The following is a 20,113-nucleotide window of genomic DNA, read 5'->3' as shown; positions in this document are numbered from 1 at the left end:
AATAATTTTAGCAATGAAAAAATTTCTATCCGAATGGACACCAGTCGAAAATATTTCTTCATACACATTTGCAATTTTTTCTCTGCAAGACCGTGAAAATATTTTGACTGTAATCGAATCTTGGCTAACAATAAGTCAATTTTAGTTGAGGGGAGACTTCGGTAAAATTAAAAACTTTTCCATCTTCAAATGAATATTTCGAAAATTTCGACCATTTATCAAGATCCCTGTAATCAGAATTTGATGAATATTTCATCCGAATAAGTCAAACGATTTGAAAATTATGAATATTTTTTCAATATTTCTTTCAATAATACGTCAAAGGCTAAAATTTTTTGCTAACAAACTTAAGTAACTTAGTTCATCATCTCAGCTGATTGAATATATTTTATTGTCACATTTGACGAAACTTCCACCAAAGTCACCCCTCAAAATTTGTCGACTAATCAACTAAATCCAAGTCGCTTTACGACGTGATAATATTTCGAACAAAACGGTATAATGGCGAAAAAATCGGAGCTATGGGGATTCGCAAATCGATCAGCGGTACAGGAATCGACGAGAGAGGATTCGGAACTGCGACGTCAGAGCCTTCGCTCCCTGATTTAGTAATTTAAAGTATTAGGGCGTAAAAGCGAACCGTTGGGCAATAAATACAGGGGCGGCACGATGGAAGGAAGGGAGGGTGAGGAGGGGAGGGTAGGGGAAGGGAGGGGGGGGGGAGGCGAAGGGGGATCCCCCTAAATTGTGGATTTCGACCCAACGGGGCAGCCCGCGTGTCTATATATAGACTTGCCGCCCTTTTATTCAGGGGCGTAGAAAATCGCACCCGTGTGTGCGAGGGTGTGCAAAACCCGGCATCCGATGGTCGTCGGTCAGCCTTGCTGGGCATCGCCCATAAGCCCAACGTCCTGTGAACTAATACCGGCTAGCGTCAGCCACGCGTTAACCAATGTGACTGATCTTTTTGGTCGAATGAAAGATTTAGAGGCGCCCGGTGCTTTTCGCCCCCGCACTTCTCCTCCGTTTCATTATAAAGACCCGGAACCTCGATTCGTGGGCCGCGAGCTTGCGCGATTTCAATCCTCCATTCAAAGAACGTATTCCGACATTCAGGATTCTATAATCGCGAGTTTGGTATCGAGAGAAAATGCGAACGGTTCTTTTTAGCGGTATTTTTTCGCTGTCATTAATCAAGTATTTATTGGAATTTTTTTGAATTTCGATAGAGCAATGATTCTGCGTCACTGAGTTCGTGAAAAATTTATCAATATCCAGAAAATGATCGAAACAGTCTGTAACTCAGAGTTTCAGGACAATAATGTCCGTCGTCAAATACTTTTCATCGATCTTGAAATATTAAGAAGTGAAATAATCCGTCGTCGGATTATTTTTATGCAATATTTAGATAAGGTAAAGGGAACTACGTTTCGTAAGCCTCTGAATGAAACCAAATCTCTTTAAAAGTTTTTGAATAGTTCCAAAATTTGTCGGAGTTGAGGATTTCGATTTTGAGATCAAAATTCGTCGTGGAAAGTCACGTGTTCTTTTATTGCCAATTTTTTTTTTTCCGTTAGATCCTCAATAACAGTAATGTAAATCAAAGGACAAACATTAACCATTGTTTTTAAGAATCACCCGTGAGCATAATAGTATTATTACAATGTGTCTGTAAATTGTTAGGTTACTGTTTTGAGAACAGAAGGGTCGAGGTGAAAAGTGTCGAGGGGAATTTTTAAATCTTCTTATATCGCCGTGTTTTCGTCACCGCAGTTCATTATAATATATATTGTGTTCATCGTGATCGGTACCGTTATTTTAATGACAAGCTTGTTCAGATTTTGAGAAGCTATCCAAACGCAGGAAATTAATTCTAATCGACTTTTGAAGCTGATATTTTGTTGCGTCACCACGTCACTTTGGCATTAATTATATTTATTTTTTTTTGCCGCATTCGTGAGAATTGAAAATAATGCTAGAGCCAAAATTGCGGGTGAAACCTCGGCTTCAATTTGTATTCCGACAATGAGAATATCAGTGATAAAATTTTACTGCGAATATTAGCGTTTGAGTTAAGATTTCCGTACATTAAAGAATTGATATGCTATTGATATCGATGTTATTTTGGAGTTAAGAAGGACAAAATGCAAATTAATATTCTATGTGTCGATGAATTTATGCGATAGAAATTAGAAAGATCCAATAAAAGTTTTCAATTTTTTCATAAGAATTTTTTAATTATGTTTGAAAATTACACTTTTTTTACTAATTCAAACGAATTTTCGTAGAATGTTACTTAGATTCTTATTGTTAAACTGTCAAAATACGTAACATATTTTAAACGTGTCCTGAAGTTTCTTGTTTCCCAAAAAAGCGGGAATTAATAAAATAGGAACGCATTCTAAAAAACAAAGCTTCAGACAAAACACTTGAGGCTTCTATGGCCACCTCAGACAGAAAAAAACTTGAATTGAAGCCCTCGCTTCAGAAAGACTGAGAAATATCTCTAGTCAACTATTAGCATACACAAGATGCCTTTTCATAATGAGAATGTTATTGATTTGAGCTGAACAATGAACGTCTGCTTCTCAGGTATAATTATTGAAAAGCCTGTGTTGTGCCCTGATAATAATAAGAGCACGCTATATATATTTTTTTGTTTTGCATCTAACTAATAAAAATGAATTGCATAAGTATGGCGAAATCAAAGAATTACCACAAATGTCATAAAAAATACACTGGCAAAAACATTTTTTGGAACGCTATTATTTGGTTTGAAGAGATTGTTTATTGGTGTTTGCCTTGAAGAAATTTCATTTTGTTCACAGTAACTGATTTATCAATTCCAACGCACACCAAATCATCTCTTGAAATTCATTTAATTATATTACCTCACAAAAGCAATAAAACTTGCTTTAACTTGAAGATATTACTAGCCGTTCACAATACAGAAGTAATTACTGACCCTTTGAAGTCGTTGAAATTAGTTATTCCAATGAAAATAAAACCCACAGAGTTGCTTTAGATCAAAGAATCGTCGTACAAGAAACATTAAGATTAGCCATATCCATTACCCGAAGCTGTGCTTGCAATATACGAACAGTTTCTTGACTGCACAGACGTGATTTTTGAGTCTCTTACTTCAGCAGTGTTATCTTTATAATAACTATCAGACGTTTAACAATGTTCACAGGTTTTTCACCGCGGATTATTTCCGGAGTTACAGACGTCGCGATATCGCGTTCAGTTTCATCGAGACCAACACCGAGTGCATCTTCTTTCACCGAAGGCAATCTTGAGATGCGGTAAGTTTTCAACTTTGGTGATAAGCACGTTATAAATTCATATCAGGAAAGAGCGGCATTTTATGATTCTTGTAATTATCACATATCGTACGGATAAATTGACGTACATTATTTGATAGGATAGTAGAATTAGACGGTAAAATTCTGAATTCCTCTCGCATCTTTTCCTTCAAGCTTGTTTTATTTTGTTTTTTTCTTCATTACCGGCTAGGCAAACCAGCGACGTTTCCCTTGGAAAATCTAATTTCCCTGTCAAGTACTTTGAGGGGTTGAATGGGTGAGCGAAGAGCAGCGGGCAGATGGGTGGGCGGTTTGACGGTGTAAATATTTAAGCAGCAAATCTACTACGGGACGAAGCCGAGTTGCTAGGTGGAATGAAATTAAAAAATACGTGTACATTGTGTGTGTGTATGTGTGTATGAGTATACATCGCTACCAAATGACAAAAGTGTTTTGAAGGTTAGCGGTGTAAATATCTCGAATAAAAGTGTAAAAATCTTTAACACGACGAAATTTTTTTCACAGCAAATCGAAAGGAAAATTAAAACAAATGACTGCGTTTGAAAATTGGGTCGATACGTAATTTTGTATCAGTGAATGATTATCGTTTATTTCACATATTCACATGATATGATAGAGTTAAAGGAAATAAGAAGAACGGTCCGATATATTTACTCTCATTTGGATCGAATATCGATTGATTTTATAAAATGATTGATATATTAAAAGAATAATCGATGGAAATTTGTTGAATTAATGTAAACGAGCGAAAAATTATTCAATAAAACTGATCAATGATCGTAGGCTAATTCACGATTAATTCCGAATATCAATACATACATCGAGAGAAAATGATTATCATTTGTTTTTTATTGGCCTATTTTAAAAATTTTCCCCAATTTTTTGTGGATAGTCTGAAAATTTCAAAATTGCTTTTCGTTATAATTCCTTTACGATATCATCGATATTGTTATTATGCATGCAAAATTTTTTTAACAGAAGTGTTTCTTGAATCGGGCAACGGTTGCATTTTTCCAAACTGATCTGCTATATATTTCAATGCCGATGTCGAGCTGCTACCGCCTCTCGTATCATATCAGGTAAGAGACTGGAAAAATTGCAGCGTCATCGCCTTATATCTGTGAGCGCGGAAATTCTCTTAGGTCTTAAAGAATTTATGCCAGGGTTCGCAGAACGCTAGATAAAAGGATTAATTCCTAACGTGTTAATTAATTTTTACACCTTGTGAACTCGCCAATTTTTAACGAATAATTTCGTTATTAATTTTTTTACGAGGTAGAATCCGAAATATTGGGATAATCATTTTTTCCAACGTCGGACTTTCTTTTTAAATACAATTTTGGAAATCATTGGTTTTACACCCTGTGCTTACATTTTTTTTTCATTTGAGCTAGTTACGGTTGAATTAATACTTGATCCTTCCGGAATTTCACCCTTTCGGAAATTTGAGCGTCGGGTTTCCGACCATTTGAAACTTTGATGTTTCCTCAAAAGTCTAATATCTTTATTTTTAGTTTCGCCATTTTTACTCAACGCCTTCGGAACTTTTCAAATTTGTAATTTCAAACCCCGCCCCTTCAGGTCCGTGTCCAGCGTATATGAAATATTCGTGAAATCTCTCCGCTAGGTACTCGGTTGCCGAGGAGAAGCTCGCGTCCATTGTAAAATAATACAAAGGCAAGTACAAACATAAGTGTCGCGTGTCTGTTCAAATACATTCGTCTCTCACCCCTTTCCCCTTTCCCCTTGTCCTCGCTGCATCCTCGACTCTCGGCGCCGTGCATCGGGGGCTGGAGAACCACTCGAGCTCCGTTGCATAATATAACACACAAGGGGGTGAAAGGGAGGAAGGGAGGAAGGGTGGAAGGGCGCGTTTCGAGCAAATGTGGCACACAGGAACGCACGTGCGCTTCCATCGTTTCCTGAAAACTCTAAACTCCTCGCGGCCTAGCAGGCGGGAATTCCGCATTATGCAGTCGCATATCCGCGTGCCCTGGGATTATACAACTTTTTACAAGTCAAGTCTTATACATACATCCGGCGGACGTGAATGGAGGGAGAGGCAAACCCCGTTCCCATTCCCATTCCCTCTGAGGACGATTCTGCAGCCGTCCGTTGTTTCTGCGTACGGTTATGCGATGCACTTGTGCAATGCATTTGCCTTGTGCCGTACCTCGGGAATCAAGTTCCTTTGCTTATTCATCCGCAGCTACGATTTTCAGAGTGAAACGACTCTGTTCGACTTATCGTTGCTTGTAAATTATCGCACGGTTCATCCACCTGTTGGCCTCTAGTCGCAGAGCTTAACTACGTCGGAATCGTGCTTTTGCTCCACCAATGAGAGAGGCGGTGTAACCTGTTTATATTGTAGAGAAAACGTGAAAAATGGGGTGTAGTGGAAATTTCGATTTTGAAAAGTTCCGAAAGCGCCGAAAGCGCCGAATTCCGAATTATTTGATGGCGAAACTTGAAGTAAAGAAATCAGACTTTGACGAAACGTCAAAGTTTCGAATGGTCCGAAACCTGACGCTCAAAGTTCCAAAGGTACGAAAATGAGAAAATATAATCGAAATTCCGAATGATCGAAGATTTTCGGTTCTATAAATTTCTGGCTCGGTGAAACTTCACCACATCACTGTGATCTTTTTTTGTTTTGGAATTTAAACGTTTTTATATTCAAAAACGTAATAAATTCGTTGGGTTTCACTTCACGGTAATCCATTTCATTCGGAAGATCATGCTCACCAAATTCACTATAGTTGGGTCATAGTTAATCATAAATTTATGCCGGACTGCCGGAAAGAGGTGACAATTTATTTCCAAGCTGTTAAATTCACAGCGAAAATGCACTCAGATCCATTAGAATCGGCGAAAGTAATCCGGTTCTGACAATCAGCAACGGAGAACAATAATGTGATTATTCTGACGTCATTAATAATCGATCTTCCGTGATTCAGATGTGTTAATTTTTTCTTTCAATGTCAAGAAAACAGTCCTTCTATACAAACCCAAACTCTACCGAATGTTTTTGGACATTTTTCGATTTACACTTATTCTCTATTTATCTACAGGGTTCCGATCCCACCTTTTTCAGCCCAAAAAGAGAAAAATATTGAAAAATCATCATCCGCAGTCTTCTCTTTTTTCTTTGTTATGTTTCGCCACTCGAAATCTCTACGATTAATTTCGTACATCATAATGTGAGGTACGAAATACGAGTAACACAAGATAACGCGCAAATTGGGACAAGTCGTTACATAATTAAAAACCTGGATTACTGCCACAAGGGGGGTATCTCCAAAATTCGCCACCGCGAAGCCTCCATTAGGCAAAAATTTTCGGGATAGCGCAGAGCGCCCGAGGCACCGCCGGGCCAGCATTACTTTCAGCAGGATGATGCCTGAGAGGTGTTCAATTTTTCAGCACAGCTCTTGTGGCGCCTGCAGAGTTATGGTCAGCAGTCAAAAGGTAGTGGGGTGAAAACGAAAAAAAAAAGAAGGAGAAAAACGAACGCTCACGAAGAATAAGATGAATAAAATAAAGGCTGGAATACCACACTCGCCATGGAATGTGAGATGTGTTTTTGAAAATGAGATCATAAGATGGGGCATTATAATTTTACTTGCGGAAAAGTTTAAAATAATTTTTTGACCTTGGTAATTGTCGTCGAGTTTAAAAATATTCTCCTGAATTACAGTTGACGTGCAAAATGTTTTACGCAACGATACGGAATTTGAAAAAATTATGTACATCACTTTTCGAATTCGAAAGTTTAAAATAACAATGAAACCAGTGTCTTTCAGCCGTATGATCGTTGGTTATTTGCGAACGAACTTCTCACATCAATATTAACTCTTTACAGTGAACTAAAAATCTAGAGTAAAATGATGATCACTCCAATCAACGATCTTTCACGGAAACACGAATCGTCAATTAAGTTAGCTTGAAAAATGTCTCGATTTCGCCCCAAAAATCTTCAAAGAGAAGGTAAGGGCTCATTTTTAGCAGTCGGATCTTGCTTCGTCAGTCGAGATTATCAGAGCTGTGCAGGTTATGCTTTTTTTACCTCAAAGAAAACTTGCAGCCGGCAATGGAATTACGGGAAAAGAAGAACGAAGGGACCGAGGAACCGGCCCCGTTGGCAAGGACGAGAGGCGAAAACGGCGAATCAAATTAGGGTGGGGGGGGATTGATTAATGATTAGTCGATCGATCGGCCCGTTTCGCATTTTGCTGAGGGGTAAATCCGTTACCGCGAAATCGTGTTTAAGTTTGTGCGGTAATTGGGTTACTGCTTACCTGACGCTTCGCTATTAAGTCGCTGCCGGCAAATCCACCTTCCTCTTGACCTGCGCTCCGCGGGTCCGTCTGCATTCCTAACTCAATTGTACACCCTTGTTTTTCGGTCCCAGCAATGTTACAAGCAGGCCTCCAGCCATTATTTCATATTCCTCTGCAGCGCGCCAAGCCGTGGATCTGAAAATTGAATCGTCTTCACTTTTCTTATTCATCCAATAAGCAAGGTATTTATTCACGGAGAAAATATGCGGCCCATCTTCTTTCAGAAGATTAATCAAACGAAACAGTTATCGAGGCGATAAGTAATAAAAATACGAAATTGTAATTAGAGTTGATCTAGTTGTGATTTTTATTGCAAATGTCCCTCGTTGTCATCGAAAACAAATTTACCGCTAACAGAAACGAAGAATGTTCAATTCCTAATAACTTTAGATATTGCTACGTTTTTTTTTTTTTTGTTCTAGGATATCACTTTTTTGTAACGTCGATGGGCAAAGGCTCGTTTCCCTACATATCGTCTAAGACTAGTTTATAATTCAACTACATTTAGCGTGTTCTCTTTATAACTTTCCAACAAAATAAGTCGTACTTTATGAAAATTGATCGAACAGTATGCTTAGGGAATTGATATAATGGCTTAGTAATACATAAGTGCTCTAAAATGATTGGTAATTATTCAATGTCTTTTTTCACTTGAAATTCATGCACAGAATATAAAAAATCAAGTACAACGATTATATTAATTATTGTGCTGTATCGTAGTGAAGCATTTTTATTGTAATTTTTATCGGCAATATAGTCGAGATAATAATAATAAACATTATAAGATACAATGTATTGTGTAACATCGTTTCAATTAAATCCTTGAATTGGTTTGACATCACAGCATTTGTATCTCTATATCATGATTAATTTCTGTCTCAACGTTCACTTGTCAAAAAAAAAAAATTCAAGATGTATTAAAATTCGCAAGGAATCTTTGACAGTGAAATAAGCTAAAAAACCGGTGAATTCGTACAAAAAAAAAATGTCTCAATATTTCCATGAATACGAAAGAACCAAAAACTCGCGAATATTTAAATGATTACAAAAAAGCAACTATAATTCTTTACTGATATAATTAGACGATAGAATTTCTATTATGGGTACGTTGAATCAGCTGTTGATTGAAACGTCATGTAAAAAGGATCGAATTCGCGGGACATTTATCAGCGTCGTTTCGAAAGTCGCGAATATGTATAATCGGCGTTGAACGGCTACGATACGTGCCGAACAATCTAATCCTCGAAAAGTTTGGAGAGTTTTTTTGTCCCACCGTGGTTAAAAGGAGCAGTGCTCTATACCCGATTCTCAGTGCCGTAATAATCCCTCGAGCCAACATTCAGGGATGTAAAAAGAGGGGGAGAGAGAAAGAGAGAAAATCCTCCGCAGGATTACCGTCGGCAGAAACGAACCGTCGTGCGTAATCGCAAATACGGCCGGATATTGGCCGGACGCAAGGACCGCTGACCCTTCTGGACCAAGGGTGAAACAATGGTCTTACGCACCGCCGTTTCTCTTTTTCCACCCTTATTCTACTTCTACACAGCTCGAACTGGAAAACGCTGATTAGGACTTATCTGCAAACTTCGGTGGCAGACTTTGCGTGCGGAACGATCCAACGACTTTCCGCCTGCTTTTTAGAGACGAATTTTTGATCTGGGTATGATTTGAAAATGTGAAAAAAATAATCAATTCATTTTTACACAAATAACATATCAGGTCATATTTTTTCCAACGCCAGGAAGTGCTGGAAACAAAGGTTCGATTAGAAAACGTAATAAATTGATCAGCGAGTTTTTAGTAAATGGTCACGCCGACATGCTTAAAATTGGAGGATTTTCGTATCTTAGTGTAAACTATAACAATATTAATTTCATCTGCATAGAAATTTTTAACCCTCAAGAACTGGCCGGAAATTGGTGGAATAGCCTTATGCATAATACGTACATTCAGGAAATCTAAACATCAGGGTTTGAAGGCAATTGGAAATCGATCAGGGAAAATGTCCCAGTATCCTGATTATCTCTTTTGGTCTTGCGTATTACTACATCACACTAAATTTCATTACCTCGTCACTGCCTTATCGATTCATAATTAGCCATCGCTCAGTCGTGATTTCATTGATTTTTCAATCAGAAGAATTCCTGAATCTATTTTCACACTTTACACTTTTATCTACAAGTCAGACGGTGATTTGGACACGAAACGTTATTCAACAGGAATTCTCGAACAGGCAATTATCAGCTCATAGTTTATAGTGATCCAGAAATCCGAAGCTTTAATTACGGTTCTGTTAAAGTAATAGAATGAGTTCCTTAAAATCGGCGCAATATTGTTACACGGATCACGTTTTTAAAAATAATTTTACTTGCAAATAATGGAGAAACGAAATTATGAAGTAAAAATTTATCACGATGTCAATAACTAGGAGGAGAGCTCAATAAGTGGAACACTTGACACTCACAACTAACACTTAATACAATCAAAACTCCGGAACATCTTAACGGGTCACTAGTCAGGTTCAGAATGAACATAGCAGGTGGATTATTTATCTTGCTCACCGGACGAAAGATGTGTGGCTGTGTAATTCTTAGATACCTTGCCCCAAACGTTGTAACGCTCATAACACGGACGTGATTTTAATAACTCATATTAAAAAGCAAAACGATTCTCAAATTGTAGTAGAACTCGGAATTAATTAATTTCTACCAGTTCCTCAGGCCACGACGTAATGTCGTAAGAAGTCTCAAGTTTTTTTTTCTCATCGAAACTACGGAGCGCTTGTTCTGGAAGACAAGTTTCACCAGGTAGCGTACCTGGAGCGTAGAAACTACGGAGCGCTTGCCCTGGAAGTCGAGTTGCACCAGGAAGCGGACCCGGATCGCAGGATCCAGGAGGTAGAGCACCCGGTACTCGAACCCGGTACTCGAAATTTGCGGAGCGCGATTCTCATATGTCTTCTCTACTGCACGGTTGTTTCCGGACTGAGGAATTCGACTAGCTGATTTTCGTCTGTATAGATCGATGACGTCAAGAGAGAAAAAAATTTTGGGTGACGTCACTTTCTGAACATCCGAACATCCAACATTTGGTTTCGAACTTTAATACATTGTATGATGTATGATGTATGATGTATGCCATGATGTAATGATGTATGATACTTTAACCGATAGTGAATTTTCCGTAGAATATTTTCCGCAAAGATTTTCTAGTTTTCATCGAAAAGTTAATTGAAGGATTTTTGGAGATAACTACTTCTAAATTTTTTTCAAGCAATCTCTGGCGATCTCTAAAGTGACCAAAATATGTGAGCCGAAAAAAATTAGAATCGGTCTGAAAACCTTAGAGCTCAAGCATTTTCAATGTTCCATAGTTATAAATTCTGTTTTTTTTTTATTTGAATTTGCTCAGCATCATTTCTATTACGTAGCAGAGATTTTGTTAACCAGGTTAATTGGAGCAGATTACAGTGATGGAGATTTTTATAATTAAAGGGTATTCGTTTTTGGCATCACGTTCAATGCATCCTCAAGAAGACACAGATTTTTTCGTAAATTGAAAGGTGACGGAATCAAAATTCGAGAAAAAATTATTGCCTCTTATAGACGTTCGAAGCATTGAATCGGCCAGCTTACGTGCCTTTTGAAGTATTTCCGGAGCCCTGCACTAGCAGCCGAAACGATCGGCTTAAATCCCGAGGTCTGGAGATTTCGTGCTTATTATTCCAGGCTTGCGGCGTGCTCGCCAAGGAGCTTAAGAAATTCGCAAAAGGCAGACCAAGTCTTGGCGAGGAGCCGTTAGCGAGTTCGGGAGTTTCGTGCGTTAGCGTTAAACCGTACGCTATGCTGCTGGAATAAGCGCCTTAATTCCCGCACCGTTTCGAGACGCGAAACGTAGCGAATAGCTGTATACCCACACTTACATCGATAAGATTCGCTATATCGCACGAAAACTTGCGCAAACGCCGCGTATGTACATTTTAAAAGCATGTCAAGCAGATTTGAGTACATACCGATTGTGAGAGGATTCCTAGAAGGGAAAAGATGCGAAATACGACGTGCCGGCATAAAGGCAACCCAAGTTAGGAATAATTTTCGGCAGGTTTGTAAGCTTGGGACGCATGCGCAGCAGCTAAAGATGCGCCAGTAATAGAATAATTGAAAAAAATGTTAGTAAGAAGTCTGGGAAGTTATTCGTCACAAGTGGCGATTAATGAAACAAATAGTTAGGCAATTGAGGGGGCGGATGAATAGATGAATCGGAAAAACAAGTGTTCGAAGTTTAGAAATAATTGAAGCCCTACTCAAATCGTTGTGATAAACAAATTCTTCCGACGATATTTGCGAATGGCGAAGAGACTCGATGTCCGTTTATTCGACGCAATAAGCACGACGAAACGGACGGGAGTTGTAAAAAGCGAAATTCAAACTCTTTGGGGAAATAAAGCGGGATGTTGGAAAGCAGGGGATAAATCGAAAGAAGGGACAGAATTCTAATCCTCGTTGTTTTCGCTGAAGGTGTTATTTCCTATGATTCCTTTATTTTAGCGGCCCCGACGACGTGACGTCTGCAGGCCGATTTCGTGCCGTTGGGAAATTGATGGCGTCGTGAGAAAAATACAGTCTGGCATATTCTACGATTGCCTTGGTTCAAGTTACTTTAATTAAATTTGAATCAACTGTCAGCGAGCCAAACACGGTCTCATTCCGTCTCTCGTGCTGCAGGGGCTTTAATTTCAATTGGGAAATTCGAGTGAAAATAACGATGACAATATCACAGCATTCAAGCATTCCTGCAACTTTTACTGATTGCGAGCTTTAATTTCTCCGAGGAATAACCTGCAGCCGAAGGAGGAGAATGGGAAAGAAGCGAAACGACGCGAGGAAACAAAGATACGAACGGTCTCGCACCTTCTTCATTGTCTTCTCCATCCCCTTTCCGCCAACCCTTCGACCCTCTGCCCTTCCACGCTCCCTTTATTCTTCCACCTAGATTCACCGGGCGGAGATGAGTGCCTGGATATTCTTTGGTCGGCGAATGAATTCCGCTCAAATTCTCACCTTCGTTTTATGGCTAATCAGCTGTAAGGATTAGTGTAGAGTTGATCAAAACTTAATCTATACATCGCACGTAACTAATCTGAGAATTTCATACATGCTATGCTCAAAGCTTGTAAGCTTTAACAACCCAACAACATGTGGAAGAAATCGTAATTTTTTACGAACCTTCAAATAATCTAAATACTTCACATTTATGAAACCGTAGGAAATCAAAATTTTCACAAATATTTTTTGAAATTCAACGGAATATCCGAAATATCCAGAAACGATACGGTAAATCGGTAAAATCTTTTCCAGTTATCTGAAATGATTTGAAATTCTGAAAAGCACGACGAAACCATTTTAGATACGTTTATTTTGTCAAGAATCTATTCTACAAATGAGAGAGAATTAACGGTCATCAATCAGTCCGTTATAAGTGTCACGTGAGCAATCAAAACCTTGTCGGCCATAAGTGGATTACTTTTTCGCCGATTCATACTCCCAGGAGTTGAGCCCATTACGGTTCTCACACGTGAACAGAGGGTGTCGAAGAAACGAACCGCATCTTTGCCATCTCATGAGTACCTACTAGGCACTTTATTGAAGCCTGCACCGCACTCGACGAAACAGCGAATCGCACACTTGGGTGCGAATCTCGTGTGAATGTGTGCGTGTGTGTGTGTGTGTGTTACAGGGCGATAAAAACTCAGGCTGTGCCTGGCGAGGTCGTTTCGAAAAAGAGAGGCGAAGTGAGCTTCCGGTCTGCAACGTAGTTCCTGCACGGATCTAATTTCTATCGAGGTTATTCTGTCCGCGAAGCGACCAGCTCTTCCCTCCAGGATGTAGATCCGTCTCACCGGTGTACCAAGAGTTACTGTTATGCGATTTTCCTTGCTTCCGGCACCTCGTCGTGTTTCCACCTACACGGATATACAGTGCGTCACACGACTCGCTGTGTTGCGAATTGCAAATATGGATAGTGAAGCGTGCGTGAAATTTCTTTGCCGCGTGTATCGACGAAACTACACGGTGCAATAAAAGCGCTTGTTTGTCGATTTGGGTAATCCAGTTTTTCTTATCTCCGATTTACTTGGAATTCGAAAATTGGAGGTTACTGAGGTCGCTGAGTATGAAACTGTACTTAAAATTTGGGAGTTCGAGACGGCGTATCCAGCGTGGTTGACGAAAATGCAAGAAGTTGTTCGATTTGAACGAAACTTGGTACTCGGAGGTTCTCGAAGTTGCTGATTTCGAATTTGAACTCAAAATTGTAAAATTCAAACAAGCAGCTCCAAAGAGTCGACCATTTTAAATTTATAAATTTTGACTTCAGATTTAAAATCGGTGACTTGAGAAACGCCCTGATGTCAAGTTTCATTCAAATAAAGTAATTCCTTCCGTCTATGTCACCCGTATTATACCCGTCATTTGAAAGTTCCAAATTTGAATATTAAATTAATAATTCCCGTCCCGAAAAACCTTCGATTTCCAAATTTCAAATCGATTCGAGATGGGGAACAATGCTTACTGACTTAAACAGGCACCTAGCCTGTTCCTTTGTTGCATTATATATAGTTTCGTCAACAGGGGTGACGGAGAAATTTCATTTATAGTTTACTGTCCTCATTTTTCATGCACACCACCGCTCCAGACTTACATTATACCATCCGCGAGTTACGAGACACCCTGTAGACGTGTTTGCGACCATTCGGACGTGCTTGTTGCAGCCCTGAGAGCAGCGGGCAATAGTGGAAAAACGTGATCCAATACCCCGTAGCACAGTCCAGACCTTGTCGATTGCTCACCCTTCCTATTTCCCCTATTTTTCTCTGGTCAGCGAGAAAGGAGGGAGTCTCCATCCCTTTTCAAGTATACGGTTGTTGTTTTTTTTAATTTGATGCAGAGTCGATTTGCAATTATAATGAGGAATAATAGCTTAGAAGTTTGACCGGACGATTATTGTTCTTAATAAGATGGGAAAAATTTTGAATAAATTTAATATCACATGAAATTTTGAACATCATTGAGTCTGAAGTATAATTATTTTTTTTCAATAATGTCTCCATTTGATCATTTTTTAATTGCCAATATATTTGTGTACATCGAACCGTTCTTTGACGATAGTGACAACAATAATTAAGCACCACTCGAATCGAATCGAGGTTACGTTCCGTAATTACAGCAAGAAGGCAGCTGCATTTGACGATCAATAATTAACGGTTTCAGTGATTTTAATTGATTGCTATTTACGGAGATACGCGAACCTTGTAGGAGTTGAGCTTTATTCTAAGCGAGGCGGAAGACAATCATCGGCAAGTGAAAGCTACGCAATTAAGACAGAATTTTGTATTCCCTTATATATCTCATTTCCAATTTACATAAACAATGCATTTGTGCCAATTGTCACTACTTGGAGAAAAATTTGTTACGAATACAGTGAAAGATTGTTTTCTATTTTTCCAGGCTTACGCTGTTATTTCGTATCATTTACTCCAATTACGCTCTTTGACAATTTTCTTTCAACGAGTCAAGCATCGTACTGCAATGACTGAAAAACTCGACGGTTTTGTTTTTATCGTTCTTGAAATTCGACGGAATTGTTATTCCTCCGCGAAATCCGGACCGTTAATCGCAACGTCGAAGAGAATTTGAAACCTTTAATGATTTCGGAATAATTGAAATTTACAAAATATAATTAAGTTTTGAGGAAAAAAAATTGACATTAAAACATTAAATTATCTTTCATTATTAATTTCGCAAGAAAAAAATCATAAGAAATTAACCACATAATTTATCGGAAATTGTCTCACCTGTTAAAGGTAGAATATGACATCTGTTCGTTTCGAACTAGCGGACGAGGCATGAGATGGTAAATACACGTAGAACACGAGTTGAGAACTTTGTACGTTAGACGAAACTAGGATGTGCTAATTACCGAGGGTCGGGAAATCCGATAACAAACAGAAGGCGTGAGAATCGTGATAGCGAATTGCGCTTCACTGTCAATGATCAGACACTCGGAGCGTCATAAATTCTGCTGAGTAGACGTGCCCAATTTAAGGAGCTTCAACCCCTTCGGAAACTGAGGATTAAGGTATCATAAAGATTTTCTGTCCAGCAATTTTATAACGATTAATAATATCCTGAAATCTCACGGCACTTAATTAGAAAGCTCGTCCGGTGGTGAATCGAATTCTGAACTCGAATATAAATGTGAGTGACAAGTTAAAGACTAAAAACTTCGGCACAAACTGCAGATTTATCGGTTTAAATATTATCTCAAGTTCGTTTCATCGTCAAGGATCACGAACTGACCGAACTGCAGTTTGTAATGAATTAAATTTGACCTGAATTCAATTATTTACACCGATTACATTTATAGCCTGAAATAACGTGAACGTAATTAGGTTGAAATGTCGCATAGAGGCGATAAAACCCGACTCAATTACACAGATTCATATGGCTGTCACAAATGAATTTTTTCACTAGATGAGACGTTGAAATCTTGCACCTATATACAATGATTTGTAAAATTTTTGCGACTTGATTATAAATAAATGAATATTCGCCCTTTCCAATTAATCACCATCAAATCTACACGTGTAACTATACCCTTTGTTGCGTTAAATCACCTGTGCCGCTACCCTTGTCAAATTATGTGAAAGGCTTAAAATTCCGAATCTAAATTTTACTTGGAGAGGAGACGAGACGAAACAAGACGAGGGAACAAAAGGGGGCGCATTTTGAGTTTAGTTATAGGCATAGTAACTGAAGAGAAAGAGAAGGAGGGAGATAGAGAGAGATGGACAAAGGGATAGAAAGAGAAAGAGAGAGAGAGAGAGAGAGAGCAGGCCGTTGGTTCTGAAACTTCAGATGTCGATTTATTATTTAGAGCCGACGTCGGTCCCGCGTCACTGCTAATATCAGAGGTAATAGGGGTTGCTTGTAGAATGACGCAAGTTAAGGTTGAGCCCTTCGTCAGTCATAATTAAACTTTCAATAAGTTTATAACGAGGGCTGTCGAAACGAGTCGTAGAATAATAAATCACTATTTCGAAATTGGTGTCAATAAAAGCTAACGGTTCGATGCTGACAGGCACAATTGTAAATGCTGCCGGAATATATGAGAATTTTTAGAGTCCGAATGGGATAGGGAAAAATTATGAAATGTTACTAGAAATTTTTTTCATACGAACGTGTATCGTGCAGGAGCAAATTAGCGTTTTATTTCATGTGACTGATTATCATTGACTTTCACAAAGTTTCTGATGTTGTGAAACATACCTTATGAAAATCATTAAGGAAGAGTCTTTTTTAAGGAAAAAATTGTAATCTACTCACGCACTTACGGTTTGGATTTTATTTTTAGTATCTTCAACTTAGAGAAAATTTACTCGCAATTAAAATTGTGCAGAATAAAGGTTACGGAATTTTTCGACAAGTTTACAACAATACTTGGAACGATTTCTGATTTAAAAATCTCTTTTGATTAGTGATAAAAAGGGTTTGACATTTCATAGGATTAATTGCAACGGTGACATAATCGGAATTGAAAATCTTTGGAAAACCAAAACAATAAAATTCTGCGTTTTTGTTGTGAAACAGAATTTAATACGAGCGAAAAATTGACTCCAAGTTCTTAAAAGTTTGCGAACATTGAAAAAATATCCGAAATTGAAAAAGAACAAGATTTCTTTTAATTCATTTTATATACCACGGAAATCAAGTTGTTAGTTCTGTATTATACAGTAAAGATGTTGCTTCACGAGTTGATATTACATTTTAATAGGGAAACCCAAAATAATAATCATTGTAATCTCGGTAGTAATCGCATGATTGGAACGCCGCAAATCTTGTAAGATTATTCGATTCTATAATAATACATCCGGTGGTGAATTTACTAATTAATGGATCAATTACGCGGGATGATGGAAAGCCGCGGAATCAGTCAGCGTCGTTAGAACTCAATTATCACTTGGCTCGATCGATCGCGAATGCAGGTCGGGGTGAGAATTCCTTGGGCGTATTTATTCGAAATTGCAAGGAGAATTCATCTATCCACTCGTTAAGTCAAACCTCTTCGACCACGGAGCTGGGAATATTAACGACTCGTTGGGATGCAATTTATTTATTATATCGTAGGCATCTCTCCTCGAGATAACAACTTCGGTGGGGATTATGGGATCCTTAAGGGGGTGGATCACCCTTCGCGCTTGATTTTTAAGCTAACCTTGGGTTGTAGCAGGAATTGATATGGGAAGGTTTGCAAATATTTAACGATTAGTATATCCGATTGGCAGGTTTATCGATTTACCTTTACTGTGAGTTTCTAAATTTGAAACGTGGTCGATATTGTTTAAGGAAATGGATAATAAGCCAGAAGTCCGTACTTTATATTTATTCTATTTTCGAAAAGCCAAGATAATTTTTCTTTGAAATACAAACATAGCAAGCTCTGGAATTATGAAAAAAAAGTCAGATATTAACGTTTCATTTTAAATCGCGTTAAAATTCTCGAAAAATCTGGTACATTCGTTCGATTTTACTCTACGGTGTCTCGTTCTATTCAGAAACCTGCTTTTACGAAGTCACCGAACCAGATTTTCTTTATTGTCCGTAGTCAATTCAGTATTACAATATGTCGATCGTATTCAATGTCCGTACAATGTAGTGAAATCAAATAATTAACGATATCAACAATATATAAATAACCACTCTTATTTCCTATTTTTCTTCGAAGAAAAGGAGCGGGAAACTAAAATTAGCTTCGCAGTGAATTTGCAGAAAATAGTTGTTTGAATAAAATGATAAAATGACGGGCCCAAAGCGCATATAACACTTGATTGCAAATAAGCGCAGGGAGGCGAAGAGGAAATACGAATTGGAGAGGCGGTGGGAACCTCGGATTCTACAGACTGAGGCGAACTCGGTATACGAGCATCGAGACTCGAATAGGAAATGGGTTTCGTTCCAGGGAAAACTTTTGTTATTATTAAAAAAGTTCGCCCTGTTATCTACCTCCAGACTTCAACATTTTATCCCATTGAATAACGGACTCGAAACCCCACGTGACCTGTCGCGAATCACTCGAGGCTGCTCTGATCATCTCGTAATAACGTCTTCTATCAGGAGGACTTCATCGCTTGGATTGACAACATTGTCCAAGAACGATATTGCGGTGCAATCAAGACTCCACGAAACAAATTACGAGGATCGTAAAAGACAGTATAGTCGATCCAATTTTTTTTTTTTTTTTGTGTCATCGCAATATTGGAAAAAAGAATCCGTAATAAATGGCGTTTTCTGTACAAAATTGTGTAAATTGCGCAAAATGCAAAATACTTATTTTTCATTTATAGTACTTGAGAATAAAAAATTTAGCTATCTGAATAGGTACGAATAAATCACAGAAAATAAAAAATATAAAAAATGAGACTTTCGTTTACAGAATGAATGAAGAGATGAAATTTCTAGCGTAAAGTTATCGGCTTTATTTTTTCTCAACATGCTTCTGAAAGATGCAGAAAGATTTGTACCGAGAGTTTGTTGATCAACCTCAGAGCTCCAAATTACCCGATGAATGAGCTTCGGTCAAAGGGAATTTTACTTCTGGTTGGTGTTTTTTTTTTGGGGGGGGGGGCTCGCTGTAGTAATACCTTGACGCCGAAAACCACGAATCACGGTTTCTCATTTCCTGGTTTTCACGATCGCTAAATTAATTACGGAAGAAGCGTAGCGTGGGCGTAATATGATAATATTTCTATAATTTGATTCGAGAGGACCGTCGGTGGCTCTCGGGCCGAGGGTAGAACCGCGGGTGTAAGCCGCTTAAGGACTTAAAGTCCTGATGGAAATGTTAAAATCATCTCAACTTCGCTCCATGCTCCTGACAATCCTTTATACTTCATCTCGGAATACAAATGAAAAGCTCACCCAGTTCATCGTATGGAAATAAACAGTTGCCTTGTAATACATTTTCAACACAAATTCTTGTAGGATCGCCATCGATATTTACAGCAAACTTACACTGTTCACCGACATATTAATATGATATTCGTTCAGCTCGTTTTCGGCTGGCCACTTTTAATAATCTCAGAAGAAGTCTGGATATTCTCGATGATATAGCTTGGCCGTTTGATCTTCGGCCGTTTCAAGAGTGTTAGTCAATACGGAAGAGATCGTAAATTTGTTTAGATAATTTTACACTTCAAGTGGACAAAATTGATACAGGTTAAAAATTAAGTAAGTAATATCGCAGAAATATTTATGTGAAAATCGTAAGATAGATTCATCATCTTTTCTTGAATCCATATTCAAATTGCGACACCTCAGCATATTTGTTGGACGATTTTTAGTCAACATCGGAATAATTATGGAAAAAGATCGGAGGATAAATTATTCTGTT

At 38.3% G+C, this 20,113-nt stretch overlaps 1 protein-coding gene and 1 long non-coding RNA gene across 2 annotated transcripts in view; one reads left to right on the top strand and one right to left on the bottom strand.

The window, feature by feature from the left end:
* Nucleotides 1-20,113, top strand: part of LOC107220928 (Down syndrome cell adhesion molecule-like protein Dscam2) — a 182,430-nt gene that overhangs the window by 13,987 nt on the left and 148,330 nt on the right. The window contains exon 2 of the mRNA XM_046736696.1: nucleotides 3,194-3,305. The gene's annotated coding sequence lies outside the window, so the exon portion shown is untranslated. The remainder of the gene's footprint in view (nucleotides 1-3,193; nucleotides 3,306-20,113) is intronic.
* The window catches only part of LOC124293884, a 49,856-nt gene continuing 37,373 nt past the window's right edge, over nucleotides 7,631-20,113 (bottom strand). The window contains exon 3 of the long non-coding RNA XR_006903758.1: nucleotides 7,631-7,801. This is a non-coding gene — a long non-coding RNA (uncharacterized LOC124293884). The remainder of the gene's footprint in view (nucleotides 7,802-20,113) is intronic.

Source organism: Neodiprion lecontei, chromosome 4, assembly GCF_021901455.1.
Source record: "Neodiprion lecontei isolate iyNeoLeco1 chromosome 4, iyNeoLeco1.1, whole genome shotgun sequence".
Taxonomy (NCBI): domain Eukaryota; kingdom Metazoa; phylum Arthropoda; class Insecta; order Hymenoptera; family Diprionidae; genus Neodiprion; species Neodiprion lecontei.
The sequence above is the reverse complement of the archived record's forward strand: the minus strand, read 5'-3'. Positions and strand labels throughout refer to the sequence as shown.